Genomic DNA, 16,928 nt, shown 5'->3' on the forward strand with positions numbered 1-16,928 from the left:
TAGTGGATGGAACTAACTGTCTATGATTTAGCTCATCAACACTGTCTGTGCATGTAAAATGCACTGTTATTGTTTACAATTGAATTCTAGTCGGGACCGGAATTCATTTGTCAACAATAACATTGCAGTCTACACATGTACAGGCTGAGTTGACAAGCTCAACACTGTAATAACATGCTTTGAATTCAAGAGTACAACAAGAAACTGTAGTTGACATTAAAAATTAAAAACCAAATTAGTGAAATAACAATCATCAAAAGTTACAGCTGTTGGCCCTCTAATAAGATTCTTCTCCCAGAGTTTCATCGCAAGTTTCAATGATTGTCAGTGGTTGTCTGTCCTCCTTTGCTAATATTCTCAAAACAGCAATGGCGCTGTCGCAATGCTTGTCCACTTCATCATTGTAACTGATATGGAAGATTTCTCACTGCATTCTTCTTACCCAACCTTTCAACTTAAAAACAGAATAAAAAGCAGCCGTAAATCTTGTAACCTCTGACCTCTTGCTGTTTTCTTCATGGACCAACGGCAAGAAAAGTCCAGAAACTGGCTGAGAGTGTCTTCGTAAAATATGGATGAAGGATGAAACCAAAAACGAACCATAAATTTAACAACCAGTTTGTGCCACAGATACGAAATGAAAGACTCCCTCAGGCGTGAGGATCTTGTATCAACGGAGTAAATCATGGACTTGTGTACGAACATACCATAATACCTTGTGAAATTACTCAGAAATGAAAGAATGTCTACTATGTGCAGAGTCCTTGCTGCATTGAAAGTTCAGTCTATGTGTTTGCAGTGATATTTTACAGAATTTTTTTTTTATTTTTGTGGTACATTTATTTAATTGTCACGATTTGCAAGCTGGCTTCTTCTCTTTGTTATTAAAATTGCACATTAATTTTTGTCTTGATACATGTATGTGTGTCTGTGTTCAATCAGGTTAAGGGAACAACAAGAAGAACGTATCTACAGTATGCCAGTTGTTGGTGGTTTAACCTTTTGAGTGCTTTATTTTTTCCCGCCAAAATTTTAGTGCAACATTTTACCAATTTTTATAAACTTTTCTGCAACTTTTTTGATAATTCTAGACCAAATGAACAAAACATTACAATGGGCAGTTTTTTGTCAAAATTTTATCAAAAATCTGACAAAAATTAACTTAGGTATATTTTTTAAGGGTGACAAAAGTTGACTTTGGCGCTCAAGGTTGATGGAGTGTCTGCAGTTATTTTCAAAGTAGTTCAGATGCGCTTTACTTATCAATGTTGCAAAAAACAATCATATATGTATACCTTGTATATCTCACAAAAGATTTGAGACAAAATTAGCAACATTCGATGAGGCATTGATAAATTGCATTCGAAAATTCCATCACACACATCTGTTCAAGCAGTCAACTTTTGGATAAACATTTTGACTGCCAAGCCAGTGAGATAAATTATGTGATGGGTAAAACGCTGAATCCCTTTAACACAGTACTGTATTCTGTGGGATTAAACCGTCGCATTAATTTCATACAAGTTGATCTGAAATAATGCTGACTGCATAGCTTTGGAAACAGAAAAATTGAAGCCAAAACGTTGTCACAAGGTCAGATTCCGGACATCAAGTGCGCATGGGTCCCAAGGTACCCTAAAATACATGGTCTGCGATGTTGAACTTATTCTTGCTGAGCAAGCAAATTCGTGAAATGTTCTCATGCACTAAAGCGGTCGCTGATCCTGCTGGGCGTAGTGTATCATTGCATTTAATACTCAATGTAATAGAATACCTTCAGAGATTGACCCTGGTCATGACCTCCAGAGGAAGGATGGAGTGATTTTCAGGGCATTGCCTGAAGTACATTAAAACAGATTTATCGGCTTTATAGCGGGCTCAACAGCAAAGTCCTTCATAAAATGCCACCCAATAGCCAAAATATTTTGTTTGGCACGAAGTAATTATCATATACCATCTTCAGACAACCTTTGAACCCTGTGGAATTTATGGACGAGGAGCTTTGCTGAGTCTGTGGGACGAGCAAGTATTCAGACCGCACCACTTGACGCAAGGGGTGTGCCAGCAGATATGTGTAATCAGGGGTCCCTATGTATAAAGAGGTGGTCCTTGAGAGAGTGGACGTGGATACCAAACCCCTGTTTATATTTCCGGATAATTCACAGGATACCAGTTTTATAGGAAAATAAAGATAATGCCAGGAAATATTACCGAGGCATGCAGGCAGGGAAAGTAGGATGTTTGTGCAGGATACCCCTCCTGGCTCCATGTACATGAAAACAACCCTAGGAGTCTGCTTGGATGCAAAACTAAGTTTATTCTGAGGCCAGAGGACAAATTTCCGCTTTGTTGATAAACTGGGGCCTGATTTTAAGTGAGGCTGAAGTTGCTATTAAGACTAATAAGAGCTATTCAGTGATGGTATTGTTAACTTTGCCCACATTCCTGTAAACAGTTTTTCAGACTTGAAAGGTTTGGTATGAGTGTGGGGAGGGGGGGAGGAGGGAAAGAGGGCAAAAACCTCACAGTGTATAACCTTTTTATCGTTCGTTACTCACACAGGCGTAAAAAAAATGACCAAGTTAGGAAGTAGACACTCCTGGGTGGGTAACATCCTAGGGTCAAGTTTTGTCTCAAGTAGGGCCACCGATGATCGCTCGTAGTTGTGAAAGAGATTTTTTTTGCCAGAATTGCCTGTCACCAAGTCACTTTTTTACAGCAAAGTGGCCATCATCGACATTAACGCTATCTCTCCAGAGTGTTATTCCGTGTTTCTTGTGCTAGAAGACTTCTGAAACGAAATAAGAACCTCTAAAAGTCTTCAGTTTATATATGGTAATATTTTGCACACAGACCTGTGGCAAAGACGGGGGAGGCATTCCTGCCCCACAGATCAAATTTTTTTTTCCCTTTTTGCACTCAGCACCAAACTACGCACAGGGTCTCTCTCCTATTCACCACTTTCACACTAGCCGTGTCCAGAGTTGAGTTTTTGACGTCAGGCTGACGAGTCCACCATTCTTCTCACAATTGCTGGGGGCCAGTGTAAACCAATTCTTGTGTAAAAAAAAAAGTTGAACCAGACACAAGCCGTTCCTGCTTCATTTGCTGACTTCTCAAGGTTACCTTTTGTTCGGCGCTGATTTTCTTTCTAGGTAAGTCATCTATTCCAGTCCCGCAGATCTATTTCTCGGACACGGGAGTGTGAAACATCCTGGCTATTCCAGCGTTAAATCTCCACGTAGCCCTGATCAATGACCTTTGCATTCCAAGATGGAAATATCTTGTCCGATCGACTGGGAACAGTTGTGGATTCAGTTCAAGATTCCATGTTCTGTGAAATTTATTCATCACGTTTTTCTAGCTGTCAAAAAACTGATGCAAAATACTAGTCGGGCATTACAAATTGAGTGAAAGTAACATGTCATTGCTGTATTAACTTTACAATATTTTATTCACTCCCTCCAACAAAGTGAACATTATCTAATCAGAATTACAAATTTACTATTTATTCAAGCATTCTAGTCTACAATTCTTAATGTAGGTTTCCTATATCTGTGTACATTTCTTTTGTAGAATTCGGTGTTGTTGTCACTTTCATAAACAAAATAATTGCTAAGAATAATAATACAATATATATATCAAGTTCTTTTTTTAGGGCTAATTAGTGGTAACAAACACTTTCCAAGTTTCTAAAGAATAATTAAGCAGATGATTAGACTTTACAAAAAGGTCTGTAACTTGTAAACAATTCATGTATCTATTTAAATGGGTCTAATAAGAATTTTGACATGCAGCAGAAAATATTTTTCCATGTGCATTCGGGAAATGTCATGTAAGCATTGCATATCTGGTGTAGACTTACGACTACTTAGTGCCACTGTTTTAGATAGTGTGCTTTCTAGACGTGAGAAATCAATTTCTTTTATAATCTCTTATGAATGGATATATGAATATCCAGAGAAAAACAAAGTCTTTCATGGTTAATCCATTCTTGGTGCGGGGGTGTTCAACTTTTCATCCCCTGCTTATTTTCGCCAGTTGCATGCCAGACTAACCTAGAAGGGTGGAAAATGGTAAAGTAACGCCAATGATTTATGATGGAAGTGGTCAAATCCGTCATCTTCAGTTATTGAAGAGCACAACATGCCACTTGCAGGACTCTGGCTTCCATTGGTTGATGAAATAGTTTCATTCCTTGACAATCTGAATAGTGACAAACAAATGAAGAAAAATGTCAGATATTTTTTTTCTCCGAGTTCAACTCCAAGAGTTCAAGGATTAGGCGTCTTTGTAGGGTGTCAGTCATACAATATTATCCCATCATGCTGTGTGTCTTGTGAAAGTTGATTTGCTACCGTGACCTGGGCCTGCTGTCCATGTTATCGTAGTAGAAGGCATTTTACACTTTGTATCAGTCTTTCTGTGATAGTGCAACCCGTCCTACATAGGTGTTACTGAGCAACTGTAACCGGTGTCCGTCCCTCCCACCTCGCTAGATACCTAGACTGGATTGCTAAAAGCACCAAGCCTGGCCTCTGTATGGCAGACATGCTAATTGTATTTATCTTGTTTTGATAAAATACTCCTGTCTGCCTTGCTCAGGATAATTCACTGTACTGCAAATTTCATGCCCATTAGTCATGCACGTTGAAGTGACATAAAAAATGTCACATGGTGTGAAATGTCACTGTCATGTCAGCTAAAATTCATGAATATCAAATTCTGTAAATGTCTGTCTGTCTGTCTGTCTTCCAACAGGAAAACAAAATTTTCAACTCAGAAAACTTTTACTGCACAGGGTTGATGCTGGATATATTGAGACAGACCAATATAGATAAACCTATGTAATTATGACCTCGATGTAACATTACAACAGTATAGAACTTCCATTCCTGTGAGGAAACAGTAATCCGATATTTATGATGAAAAAATAAAATAAGTGGAATACATTGAAATTTAGCATTTATTGTCGACTAAAATTGATCAGCAGATATTAATTTTGAATCTCTGTGATAATAGGTCCATTTAGCTATAATTGTCAGCTAATTTCTCAATTTTTTCTGTATCAACCAGTGATGCTGATAATAGCCAGTCCTCAGTCAATACGTCCTGAGTTTCAAAATGGCATGCAAAACTTGGCATAGGACCAACTAGAAACCTCCAAGAAAGACCATTGAACTGCAAATGTTATTGGCCTTGACTGGCTGTTTGTTTTTGCTGCCTGCACTTACAGTACATGTACATGTAGCTAAACGTGTACATGACTGTCAAATTCAGTTGTCTAACTCTTGATGAAAGGCATCATTGTTTAGCTTACCATTACCACCCACATATTGATGTTGAAGTCTGCACTTGAATTCCCGCTTCCGACAGTGCGTTGAAATACCCAGTACACAACTTGTAAAGTCAACTGAATTATGTATATCCTTTATAGTAAGTGTTGATAATATTCAGTTATGGACTTAAATTCAATTATCAACATTAAGTTCATATATCTCATATACTGACTGCATTGACATACCAATACTGGGTATTTCAATATGCTATAGGGAGTAAAACCAAAGTTTAGAAAAACTGAAATAATTGTCACAAGTTGCAGTAGCATAAAATATATTTATGATCACTCTGGTGGGTCCATAATGGGCATTGCAGACCAGTGACTGTCCCCTGTGCCTTCTTTGTTTGTATTAAAAGGTAACCAGTTTTACTCTATCTTTTATAAGCAAGTGCCATGTGTTAGATTCTTGCATGCTGAATTCTGACACACATCTTGAATGTTGCACATCTACAAATGGAAATCAAAAAACTACAGAAGGCACAAGTGGCATTGAGACTAGTCTATAGGGACATTGTCTAATATGGTGATGTAATCATCAGCAGATTGCAATTAAAACTAGATCATTTATAAAGCCAAACGAGTACGGATAGACCAGTTGTTGGGGTAAGTGCAATTTCTAGACAGACTATCAACAACAACAGTTCTTGATCAAATGAATTGACACAAATATAAAATTACAAAGTGTGTAATTTTTACATAGATTCTAATACACCTGTAGTGTATTTCAAATCATAAGGACAGTTATGGTTCATCACACTGGTCACTGCTTCCTGCTTTCATTACTGAGTATTAAAGATGCTTGAGTTGAGATATTAATTAACCAAATAAAGGCCTTTAATAGATAGGACTGCGTATCAAGGTCATGAAATAATATATGATCTTGCACCAAGAGTGACAATTAAGGAATAGCGTGACGGTTATCCCGCGTGCCACGATTGCGTTACAGATTTCACACTGATATTCCCCACATAACTCATAATGCATGCAATGGACAAGTGAAATTATGCATGATCAGCTATGGTTCAGTGAAATAATACAAGCGATTTGATGGAGTCTTCAGCCTTGTCCTTGACGTGCAGTTCAAATGTCAAAGGTGAAAGGTCATTTGAAGAATTTAAGATTGTACATGTAGAAGTGATGAGGATTTTTGCTGTATGACTCTTCTGTAGCGTCTCTACAGAATTTTGGTTCTGCTGTTCATTGTGCCTCCATAATGGGTGACCATGCACTGTTTTATGTTTGCAGTGGTTAACTGTAACTGATAATTCATGAGAGGTTTAAATATTTTGATCATTTGCAAGCAACTTTTGTGGACCTGGTGTGAGCCAAAGATGATATGGTAATATCCTTACCAGTTATTCTTCCAACTGCTGTGAAGTTGTGATGCCGGTAGTTCAGTGCTAATCAGTCAGTCATTGGAACGGTAGCCAGTAGATGTCGTCAGTTCAAACAACATGATGAAGAAGTCAGAGTCAAACTGTTTGAGTTTTAAGTGGTGTTTGATTGGTCAGTTGAAAGTGAGGCTCAGAAGTGTCGTCAGTTTCAGAGGAATCTCATTAACAAAGAAATAAATAAATCAACAAACAAGCGGTGTACAAATTCAAAAGTTGTTCACCCTGTTCTCATAAAGCCCATTGACTGTGATGTCACCAATTCCATGGAAATTGAATCTATCTATTTATCTATCTATCCATCTATCCTTTTATATACCTATCTATCTATCTAATCATCTGACAAATTTATATACCACCAAATATCCAAAGTTAATGCTGAGCAGTTCTTTGAGTTTTGAGATCATGCCTTTTTCGCACGGTAACTGATAATTATACTCATATTCATAAATATTGAAATTTATTGTCACACAGTCTCCAGGAGACAAAACATTCCATTGTATGGTTCATATACTTACAGCCACAGACAGGATCACTCCTCCCTTTAACCCTTTGAGTGCTTGTAATTCACAGTACTGTAATATTTCCATAATTCATTGCGATTTGTATCCTCGGAGATACCTGAGTGAAGTCTACTATGTCTCCCATGTGTAGACAAAGTCACAGACTATTTATCAAAATTTTGAAAACTTACTTTTATGCACACCATTCTTCTCAATTCTCATTTTAAATAATTTGGAAAATTATGCATAATTGAGAGAGGAGATAGCATTTTTGTGAAATTTGCCAAAGATTGTGTCCTCAGCCATACAGAATAATGTGATGGAAAGTAGGGAGACTAGTTGCACCTGTTTTATGAAACAAAAGGATATTGATTTTTTGCAATGGAAGTGACAAAAGAAATTTGCATGCTAAGTTTTCTCAGAGAATGACCCCTTCAGTTCGTCATAACTTGCTGCCTAAAAAGTATGGCATTTGTAGTACCTGCAGAATATGACTTTTATGGTTGTTTAGTGGTTATTTTGAAAATTTCTAAACGTACTTTACTAGATATTATTTAAAATTTATTCTAATGCTGCACACTAGTGCTTACATACAGAACTGAAAAAGTTTTTAGAAAAGTAACCTTCAAGGATACAAATCAAAGAGTATTGTGGGTAATATATTGTACTGTGTAATTTTTCCCACCAAAATTTTAGTGCAACATTTTACCAATTTGTATGAATTTTTCTGTAATTTTTTGATAAGTTTGGACCAAATGGACATCACATTTCATTGGCTACAGTTTATTATCAAAATTTTGACAAAAATCTGAAAAAAATTGACTAGAGTATAATTTTTAAAGGAGACAAAAATTGACTTTGGCGCTCAAAGGGTTAATACATGATATCCTAATCATACTTTGAGTAAGCGGCTCAAATCTGGGCATGTGATATGTGTGAGGGCATTAGATGCAAATATGTCACAGCAGTTTGTGGTAAGACATTTGATATTGTCATAAAACTAGATCGCATACTTGTTCCTTAATCAATCTGTGTGTGGCAGTTTTCTGTCACGGAATCATGCATGTAAATGAGGATATCAGATTTGCGGTGATGAAGTCTTACAGTGTCAAAGTCAAGTTAAATGACTGCAGTTTCTCTTGAGAGCATAACCATAAATCATAGGAATAGAGTCAGCAGTGCGTAGAATCCCCCCCCATGGAAAAGCTGAGTTTGATTGATAGTGGCCAATGAGTAGTGTACAGTTGTGTTTTATGCCAAGTCAGTGAAATTTCCGAATGTTATAAGCTCCACAAAGGTTTGAAGATTTTCACAAGTTTTGCATTTTTTAAATATTTTCAAAAAATGAGGTTGCTTTGAATATATATTTATTGTCTCAGCAGATGTACTGTCCGTAGCATGCAAATTGCAGCCATAAACTTAAAGGCAGTTGGCTAGAATAAACTGTCTAGCTCCCAGTGATTAGATGCATACAGAGAACTGCATGTGCCGCTGAACATCCCAAAGGCTATTTACTGCAGATTCAGGTACTTTGTATGTACATTTTGCATCTTTCTTTTCACACAAAGTTGAACAAGCAGACATCAGATTCCATAATTGCTTAAGTAGTATTTCGGATCAGGTAATCCATTAAAAAAAAAATTGTGACTGTACTGCGATTGGTCATTCTGTCTGTGATGCAGTAGTTGTAGGTGTTTTGGTGGCAACAGCACGCAAAATAAAAGTAAGAAATCAAAAAGAGAACAATTAGTTCACATTGATTGACTGGGTTTAGACAAAAGTACAAAAATGAGTTTTAATCCCTGCATTGTTATTATTTAAATACAGAGTACTCTATGTGTACACCTAAGAGTTTATACTGTAGAAAGAGTCCCTCAACACCCCCATTTCCTGTTTATAAAAGTCCAACTACACAATAGAGAACAACATGGTGAAACCATTTTGTGGGTGTTCAAGGGGTAATGCTAAAAATTGGGGACAAAAAACAGCAGTGTATGTAATCTGTGACCCAATCGGCTGTAAGGTTACAAGTACTGTACTACAGTTCATATCTACTTCATGAAATGTTTGTTTGTCAGTACTACTGAATAGAGTTATGCTGCTAGCAAGGACCTTTATGGTCTATTGCTGTATGCCATTGTGAAACCAATTATGGAACCTGTGCCACAATAACAGGAAATGCATTGTGTAACACCCTCTGTTCTGAAGTCTGACAGCATTATTCAGTGATATTAGCTAACCTGAGGTCATTTGAGGTCACTGTATGAGCCCAGGTTGTGAAAGTCTGTCAATTGGAGAAGCCCAGCTTTCACACTAGGAACATGTACAGCCCCCACCCAGATGAAGAGATTTAGCACCGTGTTTGTTCAAGTTCTCAGAATTGAGTTTTCATCTGAATATATCTTTCTAACTTTACCAGCAGGTTAGTCTAGAATTAATTTGATCATTTTTCTGCCTCAGCAAATCCCAAAGCAACAAAATATCATTCCAGATTTTAGATTAACCGGGGATCAATTGTGGCATGGAAAACCAGTGATTGACAAGTTTTGGAGTGGTTGTTGAAGTGGCACTGCAAACATTCTCATACTAAATTTTAGTCCAAAGTCATACTATACAAAAGAAATTGAGTCTTGTAGCGATATACTCTTGGGTGTGGACAACATGCACAGGCAACCATTTTGAGGAAGATCTTACACCCGGAAAAAGTTAGGGCATAAGCGACTGAATAAAGATCAACCATCTCAGGTAAGCTTTCTTCAAAGTACCAGGGCTAAGGGCTTGATCATGGCACCACCAGTGGCTGTTGACAACAACTTTCACTTGCCTATCGTTAAATTTCACTGGGCCAAGCAAAAATTCTTAATACTGATTAGCACTGGACCACGCCCACTGTGCCTTTGGCATTTCGCTACATCATTATACTAGCTATTAAGCACAGACTACTAGTTACTTCGTGACCAACTTCCTAGACTCTCGCCAGTCGCTTGTACCGCTTGGTTTCGCGTATTGGCGTAGCTTCCGGTATTCTCGGCCTCGCGCCTTTGGCGCTCGATCGCCTACGTTGGATTGCTACCGCACTTTAATAAAGTGAATCCGGTCAAAGAAGGCACGAGGGACTGTCGACAGTCTACCAACTTCGATGTTATAGTCCAAACAAACAACAACGACTCAAGGGACTCTCCACAGACTGAAGTTAAACTGTCCGGGCATCCCATTAGATTGAAATCAGATGTAGGGACTAGAATGACCTTTACTTCATTCACATTATTGCCTTTGACATCTGTGTTGACCTTCCACCATTGCATGCAACCAACCATAATTGGGAATATCCTCCAAAGCTCTGCACTGACCAATCAGAACGTGCTTTACAAAGCACAGTAGGTGCAACATGAGCACTTTTAAGTCGTCTGATGGAGTTTAGCTGGTCATAATTGCTTGTAATTTTCTCTTCAATGCCACAGACTCGCAAAAAACAAGTTAAAGATATAGCAACATGGGCTGTATTTAGTTTCAGTTCAATTCAACTTTCATAATGTCAGATCAAACTGAAGTCTGGCATATCAGGTTTCTATAGTATTACTGCTATGTAAATGTTGAATTTAATTATTTTTTTGTGAAAGAACAATCAACTTCAGTTTTGGCTTCTTGTAATATGACTTCTAATTGACTCATTGAAACTGCAAAGACCTGAATGATTTCATATCACAGTCTGTCTGGTACACGGTGTACAGGCAAGAACAGATATGGCATTCAACAAATAAATATTTATTGTGAAAGGTTAACACCAAGAAAATTTAAAGTTTGAATCTGTGATCAGACTGTCACAGTACAATACATAATTAACAAACTTCATCATGTATTAATTTAAATAATTAATCCCCTACTTTGTATCTCTGTATTCCTTACAAAAATTTAAAAACTCCACTTTTAGTTTGACACGTTAGTTTATATTGTACTGAAAATCATATACACTTGCCTAGAGATGTGTATTTTTTTGTTTGCGACAAAAGGATTTAATCAACTTTCCTGTTATACAAGCAGTTGTCAGCAGTGATAAAATGTGGATTTTCTCACCATGTGGGAATTGTTGATAATGGTGCCGGCGCCAATTCCAGGACTCTTCCTGCATGGTGTTATATCATCACCATGAGGAAAAAATTATTTCCACTTTGTCTGGAGCTGAAGCTGGGTCATATTATAATGATGAATTTCCATGAAGCTTGGTAATGTATGTTGACTTTATATATGACTGTTGCAGAGGGTGATGTGTGACATTCATGTCCTGAAACATACTTTGTGGTATTTTTGTAATAACCTTCCTACATTCATGATGGGGGTGGGACGAGGGGGTGTAAATAGGCCTAGAAGTGACCATTTTTGTGTGATATTACAGCAAGTTTCCGTCTGATATCAAGTGCCAGTGTAAAGCGCGATCTTGGAATCACTTCTGACAGCATGTCCAATTGCACATACAGAGCACGAAGCAAATCCTGGCAGTTGTCCAATGGGATCCCTGCAACGGTCCAAAAGAGAACGCACAGAGGTACTCACAGTGGACACTGTACTCACAGGCACCTTGAAACCGTCAATATTAAGGAATGGGCGTTCACAAATGTATTTTTCAGTGCACACAAAGTTCTATTGATCTGGGTGGTAGATGTATTACTGCAATTACTGCAAGTATTACAGTTGGAATAAAGTTTCCCATTGGCACGTCAGAAGCATTAATTTTTAAGCTATTTCAGATACCGTGTCACCAAACCATTCTTTGCAACTTATATAAAAAAGTTTTGAATTTGACATTTCCTTAATAGCAGGCGCTGGGCCATAAAATTTACATAAGGTGACAAGTTTCTCACATAACAAATTGAAAACCTCAAAAACTGACTGTTCAGGATATTTTCATTGACAGTGACTCATTGTAATCTAATTTGCATATGCAAATGATGCTCATTAAATTCATAAGTGAATGCGTTTATTGAGGAAATCAAACACTGAATGAGAGTATAAAAGCAGCGAAGCTGGATTGGATGCTTTTGTGTTTGGAGGACAATTTCAGAATTGATCAGGATTGCAAAGTTCGCACTCCCTGTAAACAATAAAGTTCACAGAATTTTCTGCTAAGAGTACCCTGTAAAATTTTGATGAGGGTGACCTCAAAGTCTTCATAAGTTTTAGTGTTATTCAGTGTGAAGTAACAACCCTTTATAAACTATTACGCACCGGTTTGCGCGGTCTACTTTGACTACTGCGCCAGGTTCCTAAAACTTGTATTTGACGCTTTTGAGAGAAAGAAAGAGAGAGAGAGAGTGATTGTTCAAGTGAATAATGCTCGTTGAGTTTTTGTATTGTGACTTTATCGTCCCTTTGTGTTGGATCAAGTAGCGTATTTATGTAGAGTGGCAGGCAGACGTATGAATGTCATCCACGGGTACATTTGTATTCCTTGTACTTACGGTAGGTGTCACGGTTTATCAAAGGTGTTTCATTCCGTAGTCAGAAATGTGTGTGCCAGAGATATTATTGAAACCATTTTTCGATTTTTTTGCAAAAAGAGTTTTTTAAACTAGCTCAACTAATGTTTTTTCATGTACGGTTATTTAGGGCAGGACACCAACTCTTTTGTGTGTGGATGTTAAAGGATGAACAATAGTGTTGATGGGCTCAAATTGTGCATGTAGTCGACCAGTTTTTTTTTTCTGCGGACATTTTCTGGTGATTTCTAAATGGTTTTATCATGAAACCAGACTCAAATGTATTGTGTGATGTAGCAATTCTTCTTGCTGAGTATGTCAATCAGCAAATTTTGATAAAAAAATAAAAACTGCAGGAAAAATTTGTTAGCCAAAGAAGTGCAACCATTCAGTGTGTGCGGGAGTATATGATATATACCCTGTAGTGTACGTGTGTTTCTAAGTGCAATGTCCTGGGAAGCATGACCATATCACTGATCATATTGAGACAAATTAATCATTGTCTTAATCTTACAGTGTTACAGTCTGATATGTTGATTTATAGTTCAATGTCTCTCGGTAATCATTTTCCCAGAGCTGATGAAGCAGTGCAGGAGACAAGACAGTTCATTAACATGTCACTCTGTCAGACAGTAACCATTATTTGTCTTTCAGAAGGGCACATCTTAGAAACTCTGCGAAACCCAATCTTAATGATTACCATCTCATGACCGAAGTGACAGCTATATTTTGTCCTGCTTGATACAATAGCCAAATCATCTGTGTCATAAAAGGTTCATTAGTATGCAATTATGCAAGTATTTCATCCTAAAACATCTTGATTAGGGTCTCTGCCACTAGCTGTTTGACCACCTTGCCCCCATGCATAATTTCCCATCAAAGACACCAAGCATTGTACTATTGGAAACCACCCCCACCCCCTGCTCAGATTGGACAAAAGTTATTAGCAGCTTCTTTTATGCCACTGCCATGTCTGTAAACTTGACATGATTGTGATATTGTAAAAGTAGGGGGAAAATCAAAATCAGGCAAAAAGATAGTTTTATGGAAAACATTGAGACAAGTTGTCGATTGGATTAACACATTATTGTATCTATATTATGCGCCCAGTTGACTTACAAGATACATGGATACATGAGACACTGAATACACACAATTAAAATGTAGTCTGAACAAATTCATTGTGACAGCAATATGTCTTCGGTGAACTTTGATTTGACCTCTTCCAGTTCACGTCACAAAATCAATGTATGAAGATACTTCACAGCAGGGGATCACATGCTGATATTTTATGGTCTTTTGCAATTTTTTAGACCAAATATTGTGAAATGCAACTCCAGAAAAATTTACAGATAATATGCATAAAACAACAAGATATATATAGAAATACAAAATTTGTAAAATATGTAATGTGGGAGAGGCTAGAGATAATTCATTTGCAATTTACCTGATGTTTTCTTTTAGCTTGAAAAAACATCTTGTTGTAAATTTTTAAAGAGTTACTCATTTCAGGTTTCAAAAATAAATTATTCCAGGTTATTTTTAATATTTAATTTCAGATCATTTAAGCATGAGCTAGAAATTGGCGGTGATCGGGTAGTTTCAGCATTTGTGCACAAATTTTACTGAGGAGGGAAATCTGTGCCAGTTTGTATTGGTCAAGGAAGGTTTGAAATTAAACCTAAGCAATTTATATATTTGATTCATTTTTAGTGTAAGCGTGATTGATACACATAATTAGCATTCACAAAGTCAAGGTTCATCAAAAGTTTAATTTTTTTCTCAATTTGCAATTAATATATGCAAGGTCAAATTGTTCCGATTTAGTTTTGTATGTCAGGAGACATCTTGGCTAAATGATTCCCATGATACTCTCCGTGCCTGGTGCACTCAAAATAGTACAGCTTCTGAGAGCCTGGATGCTCTTCTGGTAGCTGGAATTGCCCTATATGGGCATGTATGTGAAGCCCAGGGCCAGAGACTTGGGTTGCCGACTGCTACATGTACATAGTCATAGCTTAGACATTTACTAGCAGATTTGCAATCATGTTTGACCGCACACAAAATATTTTGATAATATCATTGGCATCTGCCTGACTTTAAAAAGTCAATGAGTGTCACGTTGTTGATTATCTGTAATAATATGATTTAAGTATTTCAGTATCAGTTTGAGATGGTGACAAGTTTTTGCAGCATTATTTTACAGTTTGATTTTGCTAAACGGGATGACAGCAACAGGCATGTCTGTCTGTCCGTCTATTTTTCAAATATTGAAACGTGGTATTTGCGGCGACCAAACGATAAACTTTTTTAATTGGTTTGTTTACTGCAGCCATTATGTGAAAGAATGTTTTGGATGCAAGACTGAGCATGCTCAGAACAAACATCTTTCAATTTTGAGTTGTCGAATAATTATTTATAAGTGTCACTTTTGATAATCTTCACAACCGAAAGTTTTTATAAAAAATAATTAGGGATGTGTATATAGTGTCTGTTTTGAATTTTTTTGAGAAATGGTGTAAAAATATGACAAATACTTATTGTAGAAAACTTTAAATGCTGAAGCTTTTATGATTACTTTCATGTCGAAACATAAGTTACAGGGTCTGTATGCTTCTGGAAAATCCTGGAGTTTTAAAGCCTCCTGGAAAATCCTTGAAAAGTCCGTAAAAATGATATAGTTGAGTCTTGAGAAGCCCTGGAAAATCTATAGTCCACCCACAATTTTCAAGACTAACAAAATAATTAGTCGTGATGTCGTAAAAATGACTCATAAAATGATATAAAAAGGATATATGTTGAAATAGGTATTTGGAAAATGGTATTTATGACTTAAGGAGCTCCTCGGAAAATGCTGAAATAATCCTTGACTTTTATGTGACTTTGAGTGTATGGACCGTGGAAACAGCCACAAATGCTTTCATATAATAACTTAAAAGCTGGAGTATTTGTTGTCGACTTCATGCCATAGCATAAGTTAACTTCAAAGGTGTATGTCAAAAGAGTGCTTATATCATCGTTTATGCTTACATTGCAACAAATATTGTTCAAACAAGCATGACATAAAAATGAGAGGTCTGACAGTATAAAAATATGGTTGTAAAATTTTATGTTTTCAGGCATAGCTGATCGCTGATGCTGACCCTGTATGTTATTGAAGGCTTTTTTCAAGTCAGTGTGAGGTCAAAGTCATCAAATCTTGAAAGTAATATGAGAATCAGAAATCGGAACAGTGACATTGAGTATGTCAATCTCTTCAAATGCCATGAAGGGGAGAAGTTGTGAACAGTGACAGTGTCAGGTTTCTGGAGAACTAAACATTTCTTCAAGGAAACCTTATTATTGTCAATGATCTTTTGATTTGTTCCTAGTTTTTTCAGGGTTGTTGGAAAAGATATATTCTGAGATTACTAGCTACTATGGAACAAAAAACCACAAAGTGTATATATATGACGCCAGTTAATGAATATATATTCTCATCTTCAGCACACAGAAACATGAACACATATATATGTGTCCCAAAGCAGATTATCAAATTAAGTTAACACTGCACTGCTGTTGTGGCTTTCATTGTGTTTGCAATGCAGTGTTCTTATGAAAGGTGCAACCGTGATACTTGTATCGGGAATTGCTAAAATGCAGAAAATCCAGGAGATATATATATCTATCCCGGAATGAGCATTTCAAGTGGCTTCCTGATTTCTTAGGTGAAAGGTTAAAGGTCAAATTCTAAAGTGCCAGATGAGAGGTTAAAGGTCAAATGAATACTATTCTGCAGTGACATGAGTTAATGATGTTTGATATTACACTCCCCCATGAAAAGATAACGCTCTTTGTATGAGTGTAATTTTGCTGCAACAGTGCAAGATTGTTATGTCATGAGAAAGTCTACAGTGAATTGATTACATTCATTTCGCCTGAGGAAAAAGCTTAATTCCAGAAAATGAGGATTCTTGTGTGCCTCGCTGATTTTTAATGAAAAACAGATTTCTCTCAGACAGCTGGAAGAGAAATTACCCTTGTCTTAACAGTGATATTTGTACTAATTTTCTTCTTCAGACATATTATCACTTTGATTAGTGATAAATAAATTATTCAGTTGACAGGCAATAAATATTCCATTTCCCTGTTGGGAAATGATTCATATTTCACAATAATTCATTCTAGTGACATTCTGTAGATCATTGTGTATGGCAGGGCATTTGCTGTATGCTCTGGG

General features: G+C 36.9%; 1 protein-coding gene and 1 long non-coding RNA gene across 4 annotated transcripts in view; one reads left to right on the top strand and one right to left on the bottom strand.

Moving 5' to 3' along the window:
* LOC139142526 (four and a half LIM domains protein 2-like) overlaps positions 1 to 16,928 on the top strand; it is a 63,971-nt gene that overhangs the window by 38,692 nt on the left and 8,351 nt on the right. The window lies entirely within an intron of this gene.
* Positions 3,004 to 6,925, bottom strand: LOC139142527 (uncharacterized). Its single transcript, XR_011554412.1, has 2 exons — positions 6,694 to 6,925; positions 3,004 to 4,206 (listed from the first exon to the last, which is right to left on the bottom strand). It is a non-coding gene; the product is annotated as an uncharacterized lncRNA (long non-coding RNA).

Source organism: Ptychodera flava, chromosome 10 (genome assembly GCF_041260155.1).
Source record: "Ptychodera flava strain L36383 chromosome 10, AS_Pfla_20210202, whole genome shotgun sequence".
In the NCBI taxonomy this organism is placed as follows: Eukaryota; Metazoa; Hemichordata; class Enteropneusta; family Ptychoderidae; genus Ptychodera; species Ptychodera flava.